The sequence below is a fragment of the Lissotriton helveticus genome, chromosome 3_1 (genome assembly GCF_964261635.1).
Source record: "Lissotriton helveticus chromosome 3_1, aLisHel1.1, whole genome shotgun sequence".
Classification (NCBI taxonomy): domain Eukaryota; kingdom Metazoa; phylum Chordata; class Amphibia; order Caudata; family Salamandridae; genus Lissotriton; species Lissotriton helveticus.
In genome coordinates this window covers 1614221700-1614245791 of record NC_136061.1, presented here as the reverse complement: position 1 = coordinate 1614245791, position 24092 = coordinate 1614221700, and the positions used below count along the sequence as shown (strand labels likewise).

The following is a 24092-nucleotide window of genomic DNA, read 5'->3' as shown; positions in this document are numbered from 1 at the left end:
GTTTAACCCCAGATTTCACTGGCATTTCAGGAGTTGCTTCGTTGTTCTTTCCCTTGAAAAATGTTGTTGAGTCAGTGTACAAGTCTTTTATTATGTCTCTGATGTATGAAGGGACTCTGTGGCTTGCAAAACTTTGTATAATGTGACCATGGCTGACAGAGTCGAAGGCTTTTGCTATATCTATGAACACTACTGCTAATGAGTGACTGTTTTTTCGTGCCCTTTTTATGATATTTTGCAGGAGAGTCAGATTCTCAAGACAACCTCTCACCTTCATGAAGCCTTTTCGTCTTGTATTCAATTCAACAAAAAATGAGAGTCTTTTAGTTAGTATTTTTGTGAATAACTTCATGAATGCAGTACCGATGGTAACTGGACGCCAATTACTGATATTTTTAAGTTCACTAATCGGTTCATTCTTGGGTATCAAAATTGATTGGTTCTTTTTGATACTTTCTGGTACTTTTCTCATCAACAACCAAGACAATAAAATTCTGGGCAGCAGTCTTGGTTGCCTGCTCTGCACTTTATACAAGTCATTCAGACCAATCTTATCAGGCCCCACTGCTTTCTTTATATCGAAGGCATTCGAGCAGTGTTATTTCTTTACATACATTTCTAATTTCGTAATCCTCTGGTATCCGATCAATCTGCATGAATTTAGGGTTTTTCTTGTTTTCTTTCTCAATTATGTTTTTGTAGTATTGAAACATTTCATCAGCACTGATTTGGCAAGTGGCATCTTCTGCCCCATCAGTGATAATCCTGCCAATTTTCTTTTTGTCTGTTTTAAACATTGCCTGGTATTCTTTGTAGCTGCCCTTTCCTTTGGCACAATTTTTCTTGTGCGTCCGAGTAAGCCTTTCGTTTTTCTTGTCTATTTTTCTTATCTTGTTCCCTACTGAGGCATTCTGGTGCTCATCTTGAGCAGAGTTCATAGGCTCATTATTGATTTCACTTGCTGGTTCTTTTGTTGGTACACTTGCAGGTACAGGACTTATATCAGTGGTGTTTTCTGAGATATAAGTCACTACCAAATCCATCAGATCCATAGCAGCATCGTGTTGCTCTACGTTTTGGGTGTACTTCTCGATTTCTGTGATTTTATCTTCCAGCTCATCAAAGTTTTTGATTTTGTGCACACGTTTGTGATTGATAAAATCTCTGCGCTTTTCTGTTGTTACTTCCTCTGTAACCTCTGGTTCATCGCAAGAGTCATTTTCAGAAACATTTGATGCTTGCAGTACATCTTTTGCCGATTTTTTGCTTTTATCTCTTCTATCTCTTCTTTTTTCTGCAATTTGTTTTTATTGTCAAAACGTGGGACCATCAGCGCATTAATATTCCTCTTGTTTTCATATACTTTTTCCAATTCTGCTAGTAGCAGTATTTCTTCCTGTGACCATAATTTTGACGGTTTGCTGCTTGCTAGAGCTGCTAGTCTAGCCTCATTTTGCGTTCTTGGAATGCGCATGCCGAGCATGTTGAGAAACAACAATCTTTGTTCCAAATCTGAGGTCACAGAAGCTACACAGGAATGGCAGCTCTCATTTTTGAGGTCTTTGTTTACATTTGGCATAATAGCATGCAATAATGTGGTATTCGGCTTCTTTTTCACATTTTGAGCAGTACGTTTTAAGATAGAAGCCTTTTGAGCTTGTTGGAGACATGTTTTCTCAGTTCTTTAAAAGTTCCCAATATGTCTCCACACAAGTCACATTTATACTTTTCGTTTGGGTATTTCCAATAAGTGACTTTTTTTGTGTAGTCTCTTTTCTTTGTTATTACATCTTTGCTGACCTCGTACACATCGGGAAGATTTTCAAAGTTTGTTGTACCTATGTCGATCTTGGCTGAGGAGGCCACAACCTCGATGGATTTGCCGAGGTCTACTGATGTTTCTTCCTCTGCAACGGAGGGTGAACTAAGGCCTATATCATGATCTGAATCGTTGTTGCTTGTTGCATTGTTTGAAGTGGGTGCTGGTTTGTCAAACTCGGTGAGGAGGTTAATGATTTTCTGGGGAAGACAGCACCTCCTTACGCCATCTTAACAGGGTTTTTATTCTCCAGGAACTACCCCAACTGGAATTGGGTTTGTTTGCTTCACCATTTCTCTCACTATAATGCTCGCTGCCTTGATAAAACATTGTTTGTCCTGTCTCTATTGACTTCTCTACGCAGAGTCTAGCACTACAGATACAGTTACTGGCGGGACCACTGGGAGGTAAAGGCCACTACAACCGAGTCATAGTTACTCCCGTTGTTTACCCGCGCTTCATTGAATTTCTTCACTTTGACATTCAGAGCACTGGGCAGAAATCACATTGAGTAAACACCCACCTCAGGCCTTCGCAATGCTTTGTTTTAATTAAACAGTCAGATTCCCCTGGTCCTCACCAGTTCTAAGTCAGCTGCTAGGTGCCGGCTGAGGCAGAAGGCCGACCCCGTGCTCCCGGGGAGGGGGCACGGGAAGAGGCGACCACCGCAACTGGGAAGATCCACAGGAAGGGCCTGGCTCACGTCCAGAGGTGCCGCTGCCCCGGAGGGAGGCGCCTAGTACAGCCACGGGGCGCGCCCAGCCCCACTTCTCTCCCCAGCCCGACTGCCCGAGCCCATAGAGCCAATGCTTATCCCAAAGTTACGGATCTGAGTTGCCGACTTCCCTTACCTACATTGTTCCAACATGCCAGAGGCTGTTCACCTTGGAGACCTGCTGCGGATATGGGTACGGCCCGGCACGAGTTTACACCATCTCCCCCGGATTTTCAAGGACCAGCGAGAGCTCACCAGATGCTGCCGGAACCGCAACGCTTTCCAAGGCTCAGACCCCTCTCTCGGGGCGAACCCATTCCAGAGCACCCTGCCCTTCACAAATAAAAGATAACTCTACCCGGGGCTCCCGCCAGCTTCTCTGTGATCGTTTGCGTTACCACACTGGACGCCGTGAGGGTGCCCGTCTCTGCCACTACGGGTTTGGTGATCTGAACCCGACTCCCTTTTGATCAACGAGGGCAACGGAGGCCATCGCCCGTCCCTTCCGAACAGCGCTCGCCCATCTTTTAGTACCGACTGACCCATGTTCCACCGCTGTTCACATGGAACCCTTCTCCACTTCGGCCTTCAAAGTTCTTGTTTGAATATTTGCTACTACCACCAAGATCTGCACCTGTGGTGGCTCTACCCGGGCTCCTGCCCCGAGCTTCAGAGCTAGCCGCAGCGGCCCTCCTACTCGCCGGGGCTTAGCCCCTGTGGCTCTCAGCGCCAGCGACAGTCGGGTTTGGGCCCGACGCTCCAGCACCATCCATTTTCAGGGCTAGTTGAATCGGCAGGTGAGTTGTTACACACTCCTTAGCGGATTCTGACTTCCATGGCCACCGTCCTGCTGTCTATATCAACCAACACCTTTTCTGGGGCCTGATGAGCGCCGGCATCGGGCGCCTTAACCCAGCGTTCGGTTCATCCCGCAGCGCCAGTTCTTCCTACCAAAAGTTGCCCACTCGGCACTCGCATTCCATGCCTGGCTTCATGCCAGCGAGCCGGGCTTCTTACCCATTTAAAGTTTGAAAATAGGTTGAGATGGTTTCGGCCCCAAGAGACCTCTAATCATTCACTTTACCAGATAAAACTGGGGGCTCCGAGCACCAGCTATCCTGAGGGAAACTTCGGAGGGAACCAGCTACTAGATGGTTTGATTACTATTTCACCCCTATACCCAGGTCGGATGACCGATTTGCACGTCAGGACTGCTACGGTCTGCCACCAGAGTTTACGCTGGCTTCGCCCTGCCCAGGCATAGTTCACCATCTTTCGGGTCCTATCACGCATGCTCATGCTCCACCTCCCCGACATCGCCGGACCTCACAGAGGTCTGCCTGAGCAAACTCAGCACCCCATTGGAAAGCATTGCATGCTACCAGATGACCGATGGGAAAGGTGCGACCTGATGGCTGGGCCCGAAAGGACTCCCAGCTGCCCGCCTCGAGCCTTCGTGGTAGGGTTCCCACCTGCCCATGAAGGAGGGGTTCGGGGGCTCCGCTTCCTGGGGGCTAGGGGACCCCGGCTGGGCCTCAAGCCCGGGGAAGGACCACCGGAGCTCTCGGGCCTAGACGCCCGGAGGAGGACTTCCTGGGTCCCATGGAGCCTGTCCCGGCCAATTTGCCACACCGTGCACCAGTGCCCCGGAACAGGGGAGAGGTGTTGTCCGAGCATAGACCATCTGGTCACTGACAGAGAAGCGCCAGCCCGGGAGGTGTGTCCCAGCATACCCTGCCCCTAGTAATCCGGAGGAAGGCTACCCCTCTTTCTGGGAAACCACGCGCACCGAGTGACGGATGGGACCCAGCGCGCGAAAGCGCCCGACCTCCTGGAGCCCTCGCTGGGATCGGGGAGGTGAATGGCCCCTCATTGCAACTTCCAGGGAAGCCCAGCCATCTGGTCGCCCCATTGGAAAGCATTGCGGGCAACCAGATGGCCGAGGGGAAAGGTGCGACCAGATGGCCGGGACCAAAAGGACTCCCAGCTACCCGCTTCGAGCCTTGATGGTAGGGTTCCCACCTGCCCACGCAGGGCTCAGGGGCTCCAGTTCCCATTGGCTCGTGGGCCGCGGCTGGGTCTCAAGCCCGGGGAAGGAACACCGGAGCTCTCGTGCCCGGACGCCCGGGGGAGGACTACCCGGGACCCATGGAGCCCGTCCCAGGCACTTTGCCACGCCGGAGCCCCTGTAGAGAGGAGAGGTGTTGTCTGAGCATGGCCCATCCGGTCACCGGCAGTGAACCGCCAGCCTGGGAGGGGTGTCCCGGCATACACTAGTAATCCGGAGGAAGGCTACCCCTCTTTCTGGGAACCCGCGCACACCGAGTGAAGAAGGGGACCCAGGACGCAGAGGCCCCCAACCTCCTGGAGCCGTTGTTGGGATCGGGGAGGCAAATGACCCCTCATCGGGACTTCCAGGGAAGCCCGGCCATCTTGTCACCACATTGGAAAGCATTGCGTGCGACCAGATGGCCGAGGGGAAAGGTGTGACCAGATGGCCGGGACCGAAATGACTCCAAGCTGCCTGCCCCAAGCCTTCGCGGTTGGGTTCCCGCCTGCCCACGCATGGCTTGGGGGCTCAGCTTCCCGGGGGCTCGGGGACCCCGGCTGGGCCTCAAGCCCGTGGAAGGACGACTGGAGCTCCCGGTCCCGGATGCCCGGGGGAGGTCTGCCCGGGAACCATGGAGTCCATCCCGGGCACTTTGCCCAGCCATGGGTCAGAGCCCCCAGATGAAGGAGAGGTGTTGTCCGGGCATAGCCCATCAGGTCACCGACAGAGAACCGCCAGCCTGGGAGGGGTGTCCCGGCATACCCTGCCCCTAGTAACTGGGAGGAAGGCTACCCCTCTTTCTGGGAACCCGTGCGCACGGAGTGATGTAGGGGACCCAGGGCGCCGATGCGCCTGACCGCCTGGAGCCCTCGGTGGGATCAGGGAGGTGAATGGCCCCTCATCGGGACTTCCAGGGAAACCTGGCCATCTGGTCACCCCATTGGAAAGCATTGCGTGCGACTAGATGGCCGAGGGGAAAGGTGCGACCAGATGGCCGGGACCGAAATGACTCCAAGCTGCCTGCCCCAAGCCTTCGCGGTTGGGTTCCCGCCTGCCCACGCATGGCTCGGGGGCTCAGCTTCCCCGGGGCTCGGGGGCCCCGGCTGGTCCTCAAGCCCGGGGAAGGACCACCGGAGGTCTCAGGCCTGGATGCCGGTGGAGGACTGCCCGGGTCCCATGGAGTCCATCCCGGGCACTTTGCCACGTTGTGGGCCGGAGCTCCCGGACGGAGATGAAGTGTTGTCCGAGCATAGCCCATGTGGTCACTGGCAGAGAACAGCCAGCCTGGGAGGGGTGTCCCGGCGTACCCTGCCCCCAGTAATCAGGATGAAGGCTTCCCCTGTTTCAGGGAACCTGCACGCACCGAGTGATGAGGAGACCCAGGGCGCGGAGGCACCTGACCTCCTGGAGCCCTGGCTGGGATCCTGGAGGTGAATGAGCCCTCATCGGGACTTCCAGGCCAGCCCAGCCATCTGGTCGCCCTATTGGAAAGCATTGCGTGTGACCAGATGGCCGAGGGGAAAGGTGCGACCAAATGGACGCGACCGAAAGTACTCCTATCTGCTTGGCCCAAGCTGAGCCTTCGCGGTAGGGCTCCCGCCTGCCCACGCAGGGCTTGGGGGCTCAGCTTTCTGGGGGCTCGGGACCCCGGCTGGGCCTCAGGCACTGGGAGGACCACCTGAGATTTCGTGCCCCGGATGCGTCCGGGAGGACTGCCAGGGACCCATGGAGCCCGTCCCATGCACTTTGCCATGCCACAGGCTGGAGGAGGGATCCCCGGACCCCTGGGGAGGTGTTGCCGGGGCATAGCCCATCTTATCCCCGGCAGAGAACCGCCAGCCCAGGAGGGGTGTTCTGGCATACCATGCCCCTAATAATCCGGAGGAAGGCTACCCCTCTTTCTGGGAACCTGCGCGCACTGTGAGGCTCAGGGGGTCCCGACGCGAACGTGCCCAGCCTCCTGGAGCCCTGGATAGGTTTAGGGAGGCAAATGAGCCCTCATCGGGACTTCCAGGCCAGTCCAGCCATCTGGTCACCCATTTGGAAAGCATTGCATGCGACAAGATAGCCGAGGGGATTGATGCGACCAGATGGCCAGCATTAAAATAACACTAATCTGCCTGCCCCGAGCCTTCACGGGAGGGCTCCCGCCTGCCCTTTCAGGGCTCTGGGGCTGCAGCACTACGGGGCTGCAGGGCTCAGGGGAGTTCTGAAACCCCACGCTGGGCCACAGGCATGGGGAGGCCCGCAGGCGCTCCTGGGGCCCAGCCGCCTAGGGAGGACTGCCTGGGACGCATGGAGCCTTGCAGGTTTCCAGGGCTCTGCAACAAGGACCCCTTCCTGCACAAAGATAATCTCCCCATTGCGCAGGCATCTTTGCACTAAGGTGCAAAGGTGCCTGCACCGGCGCATGGCAGCTGTTTGTGCGCCAGCGCAGAGGAGAGCACAGAAATACAACATATTATTCTAAATTCCTGTGCTTTGGAAGTGCTGCAGCGTGGCACAGCCAAAGGGCTTGGGTTGCAGCACTGCAGCACTTCCTTGTAAATCTGCCCCAAAATATTTTGCCCAAGTATCACAAAGTTTTGTTATGTTAGTAGGTCTGGGTTCCTTCCTTGGTCTAATTGTTTCCCAGGCAGTTCCAGGACCCCTTTATTACAATAAAGTAAAAAATGAATTGTAACATTTTACATATGGTAGGATTATTTGTGAAAAAGTAAAGTTATGTCTATTTACCTTAATCTGTATTCTGTATTCAACAGTGATAATTGGTAGCACTGACATATAACATTTTAGAATTTTTCTTGGATTTGTTTTGTTTGCTAACAATGATAGTGATTGCCACCAGGGATATTATAATGAGATGAGCTCCAGTTGGTCTGCGTGGGCAGAACAGAGTTTTCATAAGCTGCATTTTATTTCATATTTAGCTATATTTCATTGTATACATGATATTATTGTGGGGCTACTAATTTTAATGTGAGAACATTATGAACAGTATCCTGTCTTAAAGGTTACCCTTCACCTTACTAAATCATTTTATAACATGAGTGGGACTGGAAAGCCTATTTGACTTAAATAATTTACATCCTCATTTCAGCAATAAACTAACTGCCTGTGGCTTGCAGGTCTGGGTAGTCACATGGAAATTGTGAGTTATTTCACACTTTAAAAACACACGCATATTTGCTGCTGTTACAGAGTGAAACTTAGGAAGTTGAATGTGGATAATACTTACCTTGTGGGAATCATTCATGCACAGTTTTTAATATTTATCCCTATACATCTAGGACTGTCACAAATTTCATAGAGCACTCCTGGGATTTTTGAGAGTCTATGGAAACTCAGAAACCTGACCATTTGTAAATTAGACCCTCAGTTCTCTTAGAACTTTAATATTGTTGATTTACCTTCAAAGTGTTCCCAATATTGAATATTGTAGCATTTAAACAAATGGCGAAATCAGGACAATGAAAGGGGTGTGCAATATTCTTGCAAAGTTAACAAGCATAATAAAAATGTTTTTCACCTTCCTAAAACTTTATCAAGGACTGACATTTCTGTTGCAGGACCTTTTTTCTAGTGATAGTTTCTGCCAAAAATGTTTTTTATTGCTAGTAAAATCTATGTTTAAGGAATTTTCATCTGCTATTGCTTTTAAAAGTTTCAAAAACTCTGTAAAATTGACAGAATACAAAATCTTTACAAAGTTGAAAACTATGTGTTTGCCAGCTTTCCAAAGATTATAATGATTCTACATAAGAAATTAGGGTCTGAATCAGTAAGGTTTTTTCAGCTTAAACAAAACTGTTAAGATAGTCTATTGCCAGAAAGATAGGCATGATTTCTGAAGAGTCAGTCATGGTTGAAGACAATATTAATATTGTCTTGTCTTTCTTGGCAACGGAGACCTGATGTACGTAGTGTAAGACAATGGTTATTGGTTGAGAGGGATGGAAGCCTCACTCAGACAACAACTACAATCCTTGTTAAATTAACTTGGGATTAATACGATATTCGCCTTGCACAAAAGCAGTCAGGGTTTAACTTAGTGGCAAGGTTTTAAGTATTTATACAACACACAAACAGAAACTGAGTGAAGCCACAATACTTTAAAAATCCCAAACCATTTAGAAAAATAAAGTAGTTTTAATTTGTAAATTGATGTCAGAACAACAAAAATCCAATTAGTAGAACCAGAGATATTTAATTTTAAACTGTTTAGTAAAAAAATAGTCCCAATAAGCGGAAAGTGCCACTCATGATTATGTGTTCACTCTAGAGTGGGGGAAAGTTACAAGTGCAGGCCGACCGCAATAGAACGCGGGTTGGATACAAGGACCAGGTTAGTCCTGTAAAGAGCTACCTTCTCAAGTCTGGCACAAAGAGTTTGCTTTGGAGAAGGTGGCGAGGAGGAGCCTTTTGACACAAAGAGCAGGTTGAGCGTCGCGGATGATCATTGATGTAGCCCATGCAGCAACTTGTCGCTGGAGCTCCACATTGGTGGACGATCATGGATGGGTACTGTTGGCTGTTGGCTGATGCGTCACTTTTTGTGACACATCGGTGGCGTAAAACATGCCTCCTGTTGCGTACAATTTACAAAGTGACGCATCTAAGCAGATGCGTCGCTTTGTAAACCCCTGCTCTACATTATACCTGCATCAGGTATAATGTATGCAGTGGGGGAGTTCCCCTGCAAAAAGCCTCTTAGAAGTGATGCAGTGAAATCTATGAGATTTCACTGCGTCACTTCTAGGACGCTGTTGCATCAAAATCTTGCGCCTGCCTCACAGCAGGCATAAGACTGACGCAGGCCCTTTCACATGGGGCTTGCCCCATGTGAAAGGACGCATTGCTGGAGTTGCAACACTTTTGTGACACACTCCAGCAATGCGTCACTTTTGCGCTTACAGATTAGTCAGAAATACTGACGTATCTGTAACTTCTTGCGACATGATGCGTCCAGGGGCAGCTGGTGACATTTGAAAGTGGTGAGGCGTAAATACTGCACTGTGGCGAGCGAGCAAGGCCCAACCACCTATGGGGGGTTCGGGGGGTTCTCCCACGAGAAGATTTTGAAAAAAGAGTGGGCAAATGGTGCATTCTCAAGCACATTTGAGAAAGAGGTGGCTTGGCCAATACATCTCTGGGAGTAGCCAGACAAGTCTCTTTGCACTTGCACAGAAACATCTCTCTCCCTGCATTCACATATGCAGTCACCCTGCACTCATAGACCCATTACTCTCCCTTCCCTGACACATCACTAAGCCAGCATTCACCCATCCACATCACTCACTCTGGACTCACACAGGCACACTGCTCACCCTGCACTCACACAGACATCACTCACCCAGGACTCACACAGATATCACTCACCCTGGACTCACACAGGCACACTGCTCACCCTGCACTCACACAGACATCACTTACCCTGGACTCACACAAACATTACTCACCCTGCACTCACACAGGCACACTGCTCACCCTGCACTCACACAGACATCACTCACCCTGGACTCACACAGACATCACTCACCCTGCACTCACACAGGCACTCTGCTCACCCTGCACTCACACAGACATCACTCACCTGGACTCACACAGGCACACTGCTCACCCTGCACTCACACAGACATCACTCACCCTTCACTGCACTGCACTCAATAGGTTTCATTTGTTACAGCCTGTCTAGGCCTGACATTGCCTGGTGACAGACTACAGTCGATAGCACCACGTCTGCTGGGGCGTCTGAGCAGCTGGGGGTGCTCAGCACAGACCCGAGAATGCAAGCAACCTCCCCACAGACACTGGTGTTATTGTAGGCTGTTCGTCACTGCATGCAAAGACGTTCAGCAATTGTGTAACAACAGAAGTAAAAGGGCCTAGCCTCATGGAAGGTCACAAAAGAAGACAAGGCAGTACTAAGGAGGGACTAACAAGCCGATTACCGAATCAGAAGCCAGCATTTACAAAGGACGAAGAAACGAGCCAGTGAAAAATATTGGCCGAAATTGGGCGGAGCTTCAAGTCCATACTCTGCAGAGCAGCGCATCCCCTGCCCAAGCTTGACCTAAATAAACAGGTCCACTGACCACTAAATGACACATACGTGCCAAAAGGAGGGCCATCTCTAGTTTTTGGTGCGTCGCCTATTACTACTGCTTTTAAAATGTATGCAAATCCTGATTCTGTGATATGTAATTTACATTCACATATTACATTTTCTTCTGCACACCTAAACTGAACTTGGGCGCATCAAACGTGAGTTGTATAAGGTCCACAGAACAAAAAACCTTCCACAAAAGAATAATAAAAATCATGTCGATAGTGTGGACCTTTGTTCACATTGAGCGCCATCTTTAGCTCTCCTGGCCTGTGACGCACTTGACAGCTCCACTGAAAAATTGAGAAATAACAGTATGCATTGGGTGTTCTTTCTCTTCTCATGCCCACAGACTCATACGAGTAAGCTGATATTTCCTCCCCTTCTCACACCACCCAGTTGATTATACATGCTGTGATCTTACATAAAGGCAGCCAGCACACAGTTTGCTCAAATACAAACATCTCATAAAGTGTAATTCGTCTGTAGTGGTAATTCACTCTTTGTCTCTGGAGCGCTGTTTAAATAGAAGGGCCCAGTTTCAAGTCATTGCTAACAAATGTTTTATGAGCACTTCATCTGAGGAATACCGGGCTCGGAGACTGCCTGTTCTTATCTGTGAGAACGTTTCTTTCTTCCTGGCCTCTAAAAGCGTTTATCTTTATTGGAACACTCTCAGAGAGTGCTCCAGATAGCAGGGATCACGGGGCCCGCTCACGCTCCCTCCATAAAAGAGAGGGCTGAGAGTCGGTAAAGGAAACATTAACAATACAGGTGAGCGTGTTGTGACAGGCAGTCACGGCTCGCAGTACTCGCGCGGGGAGGGGGGGTCACGGAGGGGGTTGCGGGGTGTGGTCGGTCGCGGGGGTAGGTGCCGAGGGAGAGTAAAATATAGAAAACCTACCTGACCGCCTCTGCTCCTGGTCCACGTTGGCGCCTCGTCTTCAAACAGAAACAGGAACAGCAGCACTGGAGTGGCAACCCCTAAGCCAATCCAGTGGCTTAGGGCACGGTTACTCCTCGCCCGCTGCCTGCCCATTAGGAGACCAAGGGACTCCTAATGGGCATGCGCTAACAAGTAAAAACACAAGTGCGCATGAGTGGCCACGGTGCGAAAATTCGCCCTCCGTCCCCACTCATGCGCTCTTGTGTTGTGCTGCTGCCTGCTGCCCCATGTCATGTCAGTCAACATGACGCCAGACCACCCACCCCCTTCAGACTCTGAAAGGGGTGGGCGGTCTGACATCATGCTGACTGGCATGCATTGTCAGTTCTCCCTCGGCGTCTCCTGCGGGCGGCTACGGGCGGGGGCGCTACGCCCCCACGCCCTAATGGACGCACCACGCCTGGATGCGTCATACATTAAATATGAATCATCTGGTATGTCGCAAGGAGTGCGCACTGAGAAGTGACGCATCGCTGCGTCATTTCTCATAAATGAGGCCCTAGGTCTTTCATTGCAAATGGTTGCTGTCAGTGCAAAGAGTAGGTCTCACCGGACCTTCACATTGGTGGTCATCATGGGTTGCAGAGTCCTGGCACGAGCTGGCCTGTTACTTGCCTAAAAAAAGATCCAACTTCAAGAAGTTCCCCTTTACTTGTGGAGGTGCCCCCCAGTTCCTTGGGTCCTAGACCTGGGGGGCACCTCTTGGGGAAAAGGACTTACTCCAGCAGAGAAGAGCATCACAGCTTAAGCTGGTCAAAGCAGGTCCATTTGGTGCTGGATAGCTGCGCATTTTCAGGGAGGCCACTTGAAGCTTGTTGTGTTCATGATGGATCACACAGTTGGTCATTCAACTGACCCTTCGAGTCAAATTTAAAATCAAAAGCTTTATTTTGTTATCATAGAAAAAAACATGAAGGCATGCAAAACATACAGCAAATACGAACAAGGATAAAACCAAGCAAATGGTTAATGTCATTAAAATGCATAATTAATCATCAACGTATACAGCTGTACTGGACTACAGTCAATCTGTCATTGAATTCCTTGATCTCACAGCAGCTTTTAAAAAACTAGCAATGTAAAAAACAATGCCCACAAAGAGAGTTTTTGTAAAAACAAGAGAGCAAGTAGTGCTTGGTTAAAATGTCGCACTTTAAAAAGAGGAATTAAATATGTTATACCTGGCTTTTTCAGGGGGTTCACCCGCAGGTGTTTTGCTTTTTGGCCTCCTGTCTTTGACCTTGTTTTTGTTGGTTTTAGGACTCTGGGCACTTTACCACTGCTATTCAGTGCTAAAGGGCATATGCTCTCCATGCAAATTGTGTTATGGGTTGGTGTTTCCATGATTGGCTTGTTTGATTTACTACTAAGTCCCTAGTGTAGTGCACTGTGTGTGCCCAGGGCCTGTAAATCAAACGCTGCTAGATGGCCTGCAGCACTGATTGCACCACCCACACAGGCAGCCTTTCAATGGTGTCTCAGACCTGCCACTCCAGCATCTGCTCACAGATGTTAACTGTCATGTCGACCTAGCAAGTGCACCCACTTGGTGCAATTCAAATTTGACACGTTTTTTTTCCACTGATGCCATTGGTAAACAATTGATCCAGCAAATAACTGTGAACCGAGCATCCTAATGTTATAACAAAGTAAAAAAAGAAAAAAACAGTTATCAAATTCATTTTTCATGTGTCTTCTGTACTATACAATTCATTATAACACGTTCACAACGTTATGTATTCCACATAAGGTCTTTCTCTGCCATGTTCCCAGTGCATTTCTGAAATCCCTTCTTCCGGGGAACTCTGTGGTCAGGTTTATGGCCTTCACCGTGTTGTTTAACTCCATAAGTTCATGCGGTGATTCAAAAGTATTTTTCTTTACAATGAAGAGTAACTCAAAAGCATAACTGACATAAAATTCTAACGAAAGCCAGTGAATCTGGATGGATTGATGACAACACCAAAATGTATCTGACATCAGATTACCCACAATATCCACACATTTACATGTAATCAAAGATGCATAAGGATCCCGCGGATCCCCCTTTCAGACCCATTGTGGCAGGATGTGGTTCAATACATGAGCCGGTGGGCAGATACGTTGATCATTTTTTGCAACCTTTGGTACAATCATGGTCAATGTACATTCAATACATCACAGATTGCTTGAATAAATAAGCTAAAATCCAAGAAGCTATCGATGTTGACACATGGTTATGCACTATTGATGTAGTAGCACTGTACACATCCATTCCCCAATGCTGAGGATTTGGAAGCAGATGAATGGATGCTACTAAAGAGTGATTACGAAGAATCCCACTTCTTTTTTACTGGAGCTTTTACATTTCAGCTTATATCATTGTTATTACTCCTGGAAAGACACTTTTTTTTCTCAAACGCACAGGCACATCGATGGGTTTTCCCGGTGCACATAAGTATGCAAACATCTTTTTGGCCAAGTATGAGAATACACACATTTTACAAAAGAAAGAGTGGCAAGACAATTTGTTATTATACATGAGGTACGTAGATGATATTCTGCTTGTATGGAAAGGACCTAAACAGCAATTGATGCATCCTATTGAGATACTGAATGGATGGAATCCTCTAATTAAACTCACATACCAAATGAGTCTAGAATCCATTAACTTTCTGGACATTTTAATAGAACTGAAGGAAAGGCTTTTACAGACAAGGGCGTGCAAGAAAAAAACAGACAGGAATCACGCTCTGCATTTCCAAAGTTTCCATCCACCTTCACTTAAAAATCATCTGCCACTCTCAAAATTTGTGAGGATAAAACGAATAACGTCAGATTCAGAGGCATGCCATAAAATAATTGATGAAGCGTCACAACAATATAGGCAACAGGGATATCCGCAAGCAATTTTGGATACTGCATGCAAGAAGGTTGAACACATGCAACGTGTATTCCTATTGAAAAGACCATGAAACAAACTGAAAAAAGAGAATTTTTCAATATGAAATTCTCAACGGAAACTCCAACAATTAAATTATTTTGAAAAGATGGGAGATCATTCAACAAGAAACTGATTTCAAGGACGTGTTTATCTCGAAACCTATATTTGCATATTCTAGGTTCTACATTTTTAAAGATTTTTTTTTAAAAAGACCAGTATCAACAGCTAAAACACAAGTGGTAGGCATGCATAAACGCTACATCTGCAGTCACTGCTGCAACGTGATTGTCAGGAATATATTCACGCATCCACAGACTGGCAAGAAAATAAAATTAACTCACACCTCAGATTGCAATACAGAAATGGTAGTGTATGCCATTAAGTGCCCATGTTTTCTTGTCTCTGTGGGCAGAACATCAAGAAAGGTGAAGATAAGACTCACAGAACACAAAAGCATGATCAGGACAGCTAACCTAAATTCATGTTTAGCAGCGCATCGGGTGGAAAAAAAACATACTACACACCAAATTAGGTTCACCATTTTGGAGAAAATTATGATGTTAATACACAGGGACACTAACCAACTGTTAGCGCAAAGAGAAACACATTGGATAAAGCGTTTGAACACGTTGATACCATTGGGATTGAACGTCAAAGTTGAGATGGTTTGCTTCTTGTAAATAGGATTTACACACCAAGTATACTTGTGCTTGGATCGCAATTGTTATTTCATATTAATATTGATGAGATGATTTGATTAATGTCACAATATATTTTCTTAGCGCTCATAAGCTGTGGTTTGTAGCGATTCACACTGAGGCACAAAAGTAAGTATGTCTCTCGTTCATTCATCGACATCTCTACGGTTTATATATCATTCATTATTTAGTGTATCACACTTTCCATTCACCATGCAAGCATGGCGGCTCTTGTGGTGACATTGCGTAGCATCTGCATTATGAAGATGAGATACTTGGGGGATGCTCCCTGGGGTTGAGCATCATAGGTTGAGAAGCTCAGTGGCCTTTTATTTCCAAATCTTTTTGTATGCAAATGTTTTCAATTGTTTTATTTTACAATTTAAGGATAGAGCACAGCTTGATCTTGGAATCTGGTGCTTTGTAAACTAAGTACGATAGCAAAGCAGGTTCCATATTCGTGTATCCTTTATTGAATCTGTTTTAGTGTTTACACATTACCACGACATATCTGCATGACGTACACATGGCAAATTTGAAAATAGAGACTGTGTTGAGGTTAGAGTATTCGCGGAATCATCGGTAGGGACGGGTAGACGGCACACGAGGGCAGCATGAGAACAAGTAAACACAAGAGCTTTGATAACTTTGGATTCATTTGTAACTGGAAAGTTTACTTCCGTACTGACAGCACACGCTGTTTTCTTGATAGATCGAGCGAGTACACCGAACCTTATCTTTTTTGGCATATGTCATTGAGCAAGTCAGTTGTAGTAAGTGTTTGGCAGTTTCTGGTCTGTTCTAAAAACGTAAGCTCTAGTCGTCGCCCAGGATGTATAATAATTTATGAATTGATTTTCGTAATATATACATTTACATATTTGAAGGCTGATGTCAACCCAGGACCGGGTATGAGTGAGTTGGTTGCACAAAACTGTGTTTGGTTTATTCTCTTTTTTTTTTTTGTGAAAGGATCCGATAGCCAGTGTGTTAGTAATGGGAGAAAGCTCGGAGAAAATAGTAATCAAAAGGGGGACGCGCCAGGGATGCCCCTGCTCCCCGATCCTTTTCGCGTTATATATAGACCCCCTGATTCAAAATTATTCAAAAGATTTTGGGATGCCCTCAGATCAATCCAGTGGTGCTCAATGGATACTGATGGAGCGAGATAGAAAACAAAATTTTGTTTAAACTCGCAAAGTCATATTTCCATAACATGAATAATAATATTAATGATTTGTGATATGTCGTGCTAATACAAATTAGATTAAACTTTACACGTGGGGGGACTAACATGTGTGCTCATAAACGTGCATAAATGTTGCATCTTTTTGTTCGTGCAATATAATAAAATAAATTATTGTTTTCGTTTTTGTCATTACTAATTGCTGCAAACTTAAAAGAAGCATGTGCTTGTTTTGCTTTTCCTTGTCTGTGTGATGTCATTTCTACTATTCTAGGTGCATATGGGTCTCTTGGAAAAACGGAGACTGGTAAATATAAACGCTGCTTTATTTGTTTGCAATGGCTAGGTAACATTTTGATTTATCGGGTGGGTTAATTAATTAGTAAACCATGGGGTGGATACAGAATCTACTTTATTTCTTACATTAATACTTTTCTTGTGTTTGTTTTATACTAGAAAACATAAGTTGCCTGCTTTTGGGCCTAGTCATTTGAACCGCAGAAAAAGAGCTGACATATAATTCTGCAGAAAGTCACGAGACGCCCATTCTGAATTAAAGCGTTTATTGAAGCTGCATTCACAAAGCAAAAACTGATGAGCTGACATCATTCTGTCGGACATGGCCAAGGTCGAAAGTGAACATTTTGTCAATCCTTAACTTGGCATCCGCGGAAGTATAATGAAAGTCAATGGACGCTGCGAGAATGACTTAATACATTTGTTGCAATATGAGGAAGCTTCTGGCTTCACGTGGAAGGAACAATGGTCTCTATGAAATATGATTTAGTGGAACTTTTTGAGAATTGGGTGACATGTCACTTGTCACTCTCAGCCAATGGGACGTCGAGGATTTCTGAAAACTTTCCTTTGCTAGTTTAGTTAGCGTAGAAAGGTATAAAAAGTCATGCCCTTAGGGTTGGGCTGGCTGCTGCTTTCTGACTTTCCGATGAGGGTGAAGTGCTGCTGGACTTTGCGTGGAGCACGTAAGAATCCTCAAAGAACTTTACTTTAATTTCTATCTATTTAGCTTATTTAGGGACTTAGGTTTTAGAAATGCTAAACTTTAAATATTCACTTTGATTTTTGATTCATTTGCTTAAATTGTATTTTTATCTTAATTCTTTACAATCATGCTTGCATTATTGCTAATAAATTTCATTTATAAAACTTTCAACTTATATACCATAAATTAGTAAATAAAATCTTACTTTTGACAAACAAGCTGGTCTTGGTTATTCAAAAGTGTAGGTTACTATTAGCTAGATCACGTCGCCTATGGTGGTCGTTTAAATGGTTGGGTTTTATTCTAATGACAATATTCTTTCTGCAAATGTATAAATATGTATATAGTTTGTAGATAATGTGTATATAAATTTATTCTGACCACCTGATTCAGTAGGCCTAAAATATATCAGGTTTATAAATGGGTCCATATTTAGTTTAGAATTTTGTTTATAGGTTATGAAGTTGGGTAGCGTTGTTTATGATATATTTTCTATAGCCCGCTGGATCAATTCTCTGGTAGCAGAAATTGATGGTTGCTAAGAGGTAACCAAGGTAATATGTTGGTTGCTAAGGGTTACGTTATGGTATGGAAATAGGATCGATGTTTTAACACATGTTAAGTTCGTTTTTCGTGCTATCTGTAAGCTATACCGGTATAGATTGTGTGGCGAGAAATTAGTCACGCAAGCCATCTGTTCTGTTTGTAGTGATATCGCCGAGTATCACAAGAGGTATCGCCGAGTACCATAGTGTTGTCGCCGAGCAGCACAGTTTTAGGGCTAGGTCTGAATCTTGTATAGTGAGGGTTTTCTAAGAAATTAAAGCAGCATGAGAATAGGGACAAAGCGCCTTCCATAAAACTCACTGTGATGAGAGTATTAGTTATATCCGAGCTTGAGTGAAGGGTAAAATTAACGTCGGTGCATGATTATCTATAAACAGGTTAGAGTCCTGTACGGGTACATGTTTCATATCTATAAACAGGTGAGAGCCCTGTACGGATAGCGTCGTTATTTTGCTAACGGTGCATGATTATCTATAAACAGGTGAGAGTCCTGTACGGATTTCATGTGTGTTTGAAATTAGGGAATTTTCCGTATGAAAGTGCGAGTTTGAATTGTATTTTATGTTCAAGTGGAACTCTTAGAACTTTCACTTCGCGGTGGGTTCAGAGCAAAGCGAGTTCATAATTATACGTGTTAGAAGGGTGGGGTAAGGTTACTCTACTGACAATTGAATATTATCCTTAGTGTGAATAGCGCCGTCTATTCCGAAGTGTGGATACTTGAATGTATGTAAACTATCCTAAATAGTGAAACGAACAGATGTTGTCTTTATAGTCATCGTTAAAAATTAATTTACACTGAAAAGTGTCCTTAAAATGGCGCTGTGAAAAGATTTTGTGAAGGAGGGGTAAGCGCCAGGAGTGAGAAGCGAGAAACCGCAGCTGCTGTGTACGTCACAGAGCCGCGCTGGGATTGGGTGACCTACGTCACAAGCTGTATTCTGATTGGCTCTTAAGTCTCTGACGGCCTGTGAGCTGATTGGTTGTTCGGAAAAACTCTAAATTCATTGGTTGAGCAGAAAAGTGACGTAGCTCAACTGTCATTGGTTTGTTGGTGTGTTTCGCGCACGGATTGGTTGTTTTGCGGAACATCCCGGAAATATTTTTCGAACGATTTTGTGAATTAGATTTAACTCTTAAAAATGAGTTATCATTTTAAACATGTTGAGAAAAAGACAACATTATTTCAGAAATTTAAGAATTTATTTTCACCTGACAAGAAAATCGAAACGCGAGGTGGTAAACTACTTCATAAGTATAAAACACCTGCAGCGTACATGGAAGGTGAATACGGATATCATACTGTCTTATGGTTCGACAGTTGGAAACGCTATACTAAAAACGACGGTGTTTTAGCTTGGCCTGATGATGGTTCATTTAATGTAAGAGTTTTAAGAAATTTACGAGAGAAAATGAATGCTCTTGTTCCAAAACCGAGACCAACTCAATTTGAAGCTTTAGTTGAGTGGGAAGACGAGATGTATCAGTTACAAAGAGAAGCTAGTGGAATTAAAAGACCTTCTAAAAATCCATCTTGGAAAAGAGAAACTCATGAAGATAGATTGCGAATGTGGAGACAGGGAAACATGAGTGAAGGATTGTATTTAATTCATGAAATGGTAATGGGTACTCCTACAGGGAAATCTATGGAAAGTGAATCTGAGGATGCAGTTATGGAAGAAATATATACAACTACTAGAAAGAATCAGCCTAATCAGCCTTTGAGACCTCCTAGATCATGGTCTACTCCGGTGGTTTCTACTGAAACTTCACCGAGTGCACCTCCAATTAGTGAAGCTCCTAAACTTTATCCAAATAATTGTGAAATCACTGAAACTCCTAGAAGATCAGAATTCGAGAATGCTCGAAATGAAGGTAGACATTTTACAATGACTCCAAGAGCAAGGGAACCTCCAAAAGATTATGCAAGAGAGACAAGAAATGTTGAAGATGTTGATTATAATGAATATTTAAGATCTAAAGAAGAATTAATTAAAAGAATGACAAAAGGCATGGAAGCTGTCACAGTTCCAGTAACAATTGGTCCTGTTCAGCCTGTATTCGACCAAAGGGAAACAAACAAAACTGGATTAACTATTCCTTTAAATACAGAAATTCAAAAGGCTGCTGAAAAATTTTATTCAGATTTAACGGAATTAAACACTTCTAAATCAAGAATGCCTGATTTAACTTTTAATGAGGATTTATCTCCAAAAACACCAATGGGTGCTATGTCAGATATAGGGAGTCCTGAAGTCAGGGTAACCACACCAAAACTTGATGTGGCCAAATTAAAAGCGAATATCGAAGAATTAATAATTGGAACAATTGGTCCAGATAGTTTAAATTACTATCGGGATGATGAACTACTATTCATTTGCAAAAGCATTCAGTGGAAAACGAAAAATAAATATGATCAATTAGAGGATCTAGCTGCAGAACTTGAAATCGATGTGAGTAAACAAAAGAATTTTGCAAAGCATTACAGATTAGACTTTTCAGAAAGCGACATTGAGAGTTTGAACTCAATGGGAAGAATAGTTCACATTAAAGATTTGATTGTCTATATCAAAAAGCTAGGAGAACTGAATAAATGGAGAGTAAAATGGACGAAAAAGAAGGAAGATGAAAGATTGGATAAATTGTCAAAACAATTTCCAATGAGAGAAGTTGCAGGTGGAGGATATGTTCATGTCCCTTGGTCGAGACAGGACATTCTGTTATTTACAAATGACTTTCCAAAATTGAGGGAAAAACCAGTTGAGTGGTACAGGCAAGTTGATAGATTTATCAAAGTGTCAAAAGTTCTGTGGATTGATTTAGATGGATTTTTTGACATTGTTGTTCCATCTGATCTTTGGACAGAATGTAAAATATCTATTAGTTGGCCAAAAGCAGAACCTGAACGAATCAAAGAAACAGGCGCTCCAAATCCACTTGTAATGGATTTCTATGAAAAAGTAATTGTTTGGATGAAAAACAAAATTCCACCCAAAGAAGTTGATTGGGTTAAAATAGAAAGAACAGAGCAGGAAACAAAAGAATCAGTTCATTCTTTTTATGAAAGACTATTGTTAATCTTTAAACAATACAGTGGTTATGAAAAATTAGATGAAAAAGACATGAGTCATTTTGTCTATAGATTTGTTTATGGACTAAAACCTGAAATTGGAGAAATGATTAGAACTAGTATTGTCGGATGGCAATCACTATCTGTAGATGATATTCTAAGAAAAGCAAAATATTGCAGTGATGAAATAGAAGTAAAACAGAAGAAGCTGAAGGAGAAAGCCATGTGGGCTCAGGTAAAGGTGGCTGAGCAACAGATTGCCAGCATGGGAAATAAGAACACTAATTTTGTTCAAACTGGAAATACAAACCAGATACAAGGAAAGTTTAAAGGTAATAATTTCCCAAAGAAATTTAGCCCAAAGATTGAGGAGTTAAAGCAAAGATTACCTTGTTTTAATTGTGGCGAAATTGGACATTGGAGGGACGAGTGTCCTCATCCTCCTAAAAACTTAAAGAATCCCTTATTGAATCCACAGATGCAGAATGGTGTTGACCTGCAGCGACAGCTACAGATGCAACAGGGGTTAAACGAATTTAATATTCAGCGACAGTTACAGCAACAGCAACAACAACAGGTGAATAATCGTCAAGACCAATTGCCACAACCACCTTTTCCGAATTGTGGGGGAGTTCAAAAATATAATCCAAACGTGGGATTTCAGGGAAGTGAACAGGTAATAAAACCACAGAAACAGCAAAAGCAGCAAAGGGTTCAAATGCAAAATGCTTCACAACAATTTCTATTAACAGAAAGTCAAGACAGTGATTCTGATGATTATTGCTGACGGTGCCCGAGAGAGGAGGAAGAGTGTGTTGTTGGAGCCACTCTTGAGGTTGACCAGTCTGGTCCTTATGTAAACGGGAAAGTTAATGATGTAGACATCACTTTTCTAGTGGACACTGGTGCTACCCGTTCTACTGTTAGATCAGTGGAAATTGAAAACCTACCTCTCTCTGGGGATACCATCCAAGTTGTCGGAGTAAGTAATCAGCAAATTAAAACAGACTTAACTGATCCAGTACCAGTTGAAATTGGAAACTACAGAGATAAACACAGATTTGTGGTTTGTAATAGTAGTCCAGTAAATCTATTAGGCAGAGACATCCTATGTAAAATTAATTGCAGAATATATTGTTCTCCTGATGGAGTTGAATTACAAACAATGGAGGAAGATGGTTTATACAGGATGACAATGATGATGATGGAAGCAGAAGAAACAAAATTGTTTCCTGCATTTGAAGAAAAGGATTTACCCGAAGAGCTAAAGGAAACAGTGAAATCTGAAATATGGGATTTTACTGGAAATGAGATGGGTCTGATGAAAAACGTAGATCCTGTAAAAATTGCATTGAAACAGGGAATAGAATTTCCAAACACTCCACAATATAAAATGAAAACAGAAACAATTGAAGGTATTACACCTATAATTGAAAAATTAATCAAGCAAGGTGTATTAAAGGAAATGAAGAGTAGCTCTTGTAATTCACCAATTATGGGAGTTAAAAAGTCTAACGGAACATTTAGGATCGTACAAGATTTGAGAAAGGTTAATCAAATTGTCATTCCATGTTGTCCTGTGGTTCCAAATCCAGCAGTAATTCTATTTCAGATTCCACATGATGCTGAATGGTACACAGTCATTGACCTTTGCAATGCATTCTTTACTGTTCCCTTACATCCAGACAGTTATGAAATCTTTGCTTTCAGATTCCAAGGTAAGACCCTTGGATGGACAAGAATCCCTCAGGGCTATACAGAAAGTCCTTCAATCTTTAACGAACTGTTAAAAAGATCATTAGAAGATTTAGACTTACCAGGTAGGTCTACGTTGGTGCAGTATATTGATGATTTGTTAATAGCTGCAAAGACAAGAGAAAATTGTGTAACAGACACAATAATTCTGTTAAATCACCTTGCAGAAAAAGGACATAAAGTGTCCCCAGCAAAACTACAGTTTTGCAAACAAGAAGTAAAATATCTTGGTCACAGAATTGCAAAAGGAAAAAGACAAGTAACAATAGAGAGAATAAAAATGATTCAAGCAATGTTACCGCCAAGAACACAAAGACAGGTCAGAATGTTCTTGGGAATGGTAGGTTGCTGTCGACAATGGATAAGTGGATTTTCAGTAATTGCAAAACCACTACAAAGATTGACAAAGTCAGATATAAAAGATCCAATTATTCTCAATGATACTGAGATGGAATCTTTTGAGAATTTGAAAAAGAGCTTATGCCAAGCTCCTGCTTTAGGCATGCCAAATTATGAGAAAGATTTTGAACTGTATTGCAGTGAGAGAGAAGGATGTGCATTATCTGTGTTAATTCAGAGACATGGAAATTTAAAGAAACCTATTGCATACTTCTCTGCAGTTCTTGATCCAATTGCAAAAGCATTACCAGGTTGTTTGAAAGCAGTTGCAGCTACAAGTATCAGCCTTGAACAAAGTGAAGGAATCATTATGGGATTTCCTGTGAAAGTTTTTGTGCCTCATTCAGTTGAAATATTACTGACAAGAGGTAAGACTCAACATTTAACAAGTAGCAGATTGACAAAGTATGAGAAAATCATACTGGGAGCAGATAATGTTTCAATTTCAAGATGTTTGAATCTGAATCCTTCTACATTACTGCCTGATTCTGAAATTGTTGATGACATTGAAACAGAACATGAATGTTTAGATGTCATGGAATTCTGCACTAAACCAAGAAAAGACATCAAAGACAGACCTTTGTCTGAATCGGATTTTGTCTACTTTGTAGATGGCTCATGCTTAAGATCCGAAGGAGGTGTCTTGAAAGCTTCATACTCAGTTTGTACAGTTGTAGACGTTGAAGAAGCATCATGTCTTGAAGGAGTTCGTTCAGCACAAGTGGCTGAATTGATTGCTTTAATTCGTGCATGTGAAATATCAAAGGATATAAGAGTTACCATCATTACTGATAGTCAGTATGGGTACGGAGTTGTACATGATTATGGACAACTCTGGTCACAGAGAGGATACAT

At 44.1% G+C, this 24092-nt stretch overlaps 1 pseudogene; it reads right to left on the bottom strand.

The window, feature by feature from the left end:
- Nucleotides 1–2686: 2686 nt before the first annotated feature.
- LOC144825578 (28S ribosomal RNA) lies at nt 2687–3973 on the bottom strand (annotated as a pseudogene).
- Between the last annotated feature and the right edge of the window lie 20119 nt (nt 3974–24092).